General features: G+C 51.7%; 1 protein-coding gene across 1 annotated transcript in view; it reads left to right on the top strand.

The window, feature by feature from the left end:
* Positions 1-3,280, top strand: part of LOC104617861 (disheveled-associated activator of morphogenesis 1) — a gene marked incomplete at its 3' end in the record, with an annotated part of 54,916 nt that overhangs the window by 206 nt on the left and 51,430 nt on the right. The gene's annotated exons all lie outside the window — the stretch shown is intronic.

A 3,280-nucleotide genomic window follows, 5' to 3' on the forward strand; every position in this document is an offset into this window, starting at 1 on the left:
TTGCGAGCTGCCTTTGGTTCCCAGCTCGTCATGCGGTGATCAGAGGACTGCGTGTTTGGATTGGCTTTTAACGACCCAGCCAGTTTAATGAGGTTGCTTTCAGCCAAGCCTGCATGTATACCCCACTAAACTGACGAGCTACATTACTCCCTGTCATTTCAGGAGGGGGAAAAAAAAAAAAGACTTTACAAAAATCAGGAGGGGGAAAAAAAAAAAAAGACTTTACAGAAATAAAGGTCTTTTGCTTTTTGCTTGTACAGTTACGCCTTTGACTCTTTAACCCGGTGGTATCCCTTATAAAAATCACAACTCTGCCCGGAAATAAGTTGCCACGATAAGTTTGCCAGGATTGGAAATTGGGTCTTTTTCAGCCCGTATTTGTATGTTTGTTTGGTTTGGGAAGGGTGACCGGTGATGCGCACATTTCCCATCTCTTTAACATGGGAGATCAGGAAGACACAGAAAAACACTGCAGAAGAGGATGGAATGGCTGGAAAGCCTCGCAATGAGACAGATGTGGTGCTGAACCCACCCCTCGTTCATGCTTGGCGCCTAGATGAATCGCGTGATGTTTTCCCTTCAGTATTTATCACCGAAAGCCACGGAGGGCAGACGCTGTGCTGATGGCAGTGTGAAGCTGAACAATTTGCTTTTTTCCCCTTGGTTTCCCTTCCTTCCCAAGCTGGGGTGGTAGGGGTTGCGTGTCGGGATGCTGGCTCGTCATCTGCCCTCACCACCTCATTTATCGTGTCACCTGTGCAAACTCTGGGGATGGGGGTTTGGGTTGCACGCTGCTTCTGTGATGGGTTTGGATCCTCTAAAATCCAGAAGCAGCCACTCCAGAGCTCCTCTGCTCTCCCATGTGATGGGGACCACAAATTTTTGAGGTCAGTAACTTTGTGTTAGCCCTTCTCGGGGATTACGGATGCACAGTGGGGCTTTGCTCTCCACCTTCCCTGGGAGAAGCTCCTTAGTGGGAGGGGGGCAGGGCAAGTGTAAGGTGGGGCCATCGGGGACTGTGGGGATTTGGTGTCTTCAGTAGACCCAGCAAACACCTTTGCGTGGAGGCTAAGGTTGGAGTCCATCTCCTCTCTGCATTTGTTGGGGAGAGTAAAGATGGACCACTGCGTTGGGGCACATGTTGGACTCTGCCACAGCAGAGCTGAAGCCGAGCCAGTTTCCCACGTCCTGTCCACCTTACCCAGGTCCCGAGGAACATTTTGGGGAGATGCCGATAAATCCTCCGTCCCCTCTGGGACCGACGTAGCGGCTGTCACCGCTGGTACTGGATTGCTGGTGGCCCTCACTCTTTCTGCTCTGGTGTGCATGGGGGTGGGAACAATCTGATTTGATGGAAATATTCTTAAGGAAGGCTGTCAGCCTGATTTCTTCCTTGACGTTTACCCAACTGGAAAGCTGATGAAGGTTCAGACGACACTTTCTGAAGCACTGTGGATGTGTGATGGGCCATTGCTCCTGCCCAGCATGGCCTCTCCAGCTGCAGTGAGGGATGCCAGAGGGGTCGGCAGGTCTCCCATCCCCATCCTCCTGGCATTTGCATGCCCGCTTGGCTCAGCCTTTCACAGATCTGCTTGGTTTGGAAGAGGGAGGGGTGGGGAGGAGGAGCAGAGCTGCTGGAAGTTGAGGAGAGTGAAAGCACAGGGGGGAAGGGAGGTGGCCAGCAGTATGGAGGCGAATGCTGGGAGGAAAAGGAGGTGATGTGGCTTGTTTGCCCGGTGCTTTAGAAGCCGCTCAGTTAAATGAAGCATTCACTAGGGACCTAAATTTGATTTTTAAATAGCTTCAGAGCATGTGGCTGCTTCGTGTTGCTCTCTTCTCCTTTCTGTGGCAGGAGTCACCTCCTGTCCCCACCTCTCCTTGAAGAACGTCCCCCTGTTAGAAGTCCACCTTGGGACATGGGAGGTGCAGCTTCATGGCCATGTGCTTTCAAAAAGCCCTTCCAGTTGTCCCTAAGCTCCTTGTCACTCTGGATCGCCCATCCTTTGCCTTCTCCCAGCGTAGCCACTTGCAAGCCCTGGCCATCAGGACTGACCACAGGTCTCCTCTCCTGTGGTGGCCACTGCATGCCAGAGAGTTTGGTGCTCACCACGTGGTACTGGCTGGTCTGGGATGGGCCGGCTGGACTTTTGTCACCTCTCTTTGAGCATCCCACTTAAGGCAGGGCTGATGCCCACTTGGCTTTGCTATGCTTCTGCAGGGCTGTGCATTTCGTCTTTCCTTTCAGCCACCTGAAATACTCCTCCAGGAAACTGGAAGATTATTTTTTCCTGGAATATCTTTTATTTCCCCAGTTGTCCCTTAGTGCAGAACTGGCTGTTCTTTGTGTGCAAGGTGTCCTGATACTTGGTAAAGGAAACTCATAGCACTTAGTTTTTTTTAATTCCTGTAGAAAATTAAGGTATTTCAAGCTGTTTTCTCTTCTTGGGCCCCAGAATAACACGACACCAAAGGCAGACCTAGATCATAAGGATCGGGATGCAAAGGACGTTTGCTCTCCAAAAACCTTTATCTTAGTCAAGGATGGAGAATATTGCCCCACACCATAGCCACCCTCAGGGGACGGGCTGTAAGCCACCCTCAGGGGACGGGCTGTATCTCCCCACGCAAGCAGGTTGTGGCCACCGGGTGCCACTGAGGTGCCCCCAGGCACCGTGCCCCCAGGACTGGGGCCGCTTCCCTGCTCTCGCCCTCTGCTACGTGCCCACTGGACGTGGCAGGGAAAGGTTTGGGAGAAGCACACCCCATTTTCCTCGTAAAACTCCAAACAAGAGGCTTGGCCTGGTTTAGATTTTAAAAATAACTTGCACATTTGGAAGCTAAAGTTTCAGAAGGGCTCTGAATGGGATAATGGCTTTGATCGTGGCAGGCCGAGATCAAGGGAGGGTTTTTTAGGTTTGCTGGATCAGCTGGAAAATATATTGTAGTGTCTAGACTTTATCATCCTCGAGCAAGGCTTTTTTTTCAACTCTACAAAAGGTCTAATCAAAAGCCCACATACAAGTTAACAGGATGGCCCCTTCGGAAAGGAGCCTGCTTTGGGTTTTGATTGCGTCCAGAAGCAAATTGAAAGAGGTGGAGATGAGCTTTGGACTTTGAAGGACCTCTGAGACTCTGCTTTACAGGTGCGAGCACAGCAGCAGGGTGAGGAGGCTGGGGACAGGGACCAGCCGTGTGCCAGCCCCCCGGTCCCCAGAGCGGTTGGTTCTTGCAGCTGAGCACTGCTGAGACCTCGCTGCTCGCCCTTTGGCTGCTGCTGTTG

This window comes from Phaethon lepturus, unplaced genomic scaffold (assembly GCF_000687285.1).
Source record: "Phaethon lepturus isolate BGI_N335 unplaced genomic scaffold, ASM68728v1 scaffold15433, whole genome shotgun sequence".
NCBI classification, from domain to species: Eukaryota; Metazoa; Chordata; class Aves; order Phaethontiformes; family Phaethontidae; genus Phaethon; species Phaethon lepturus.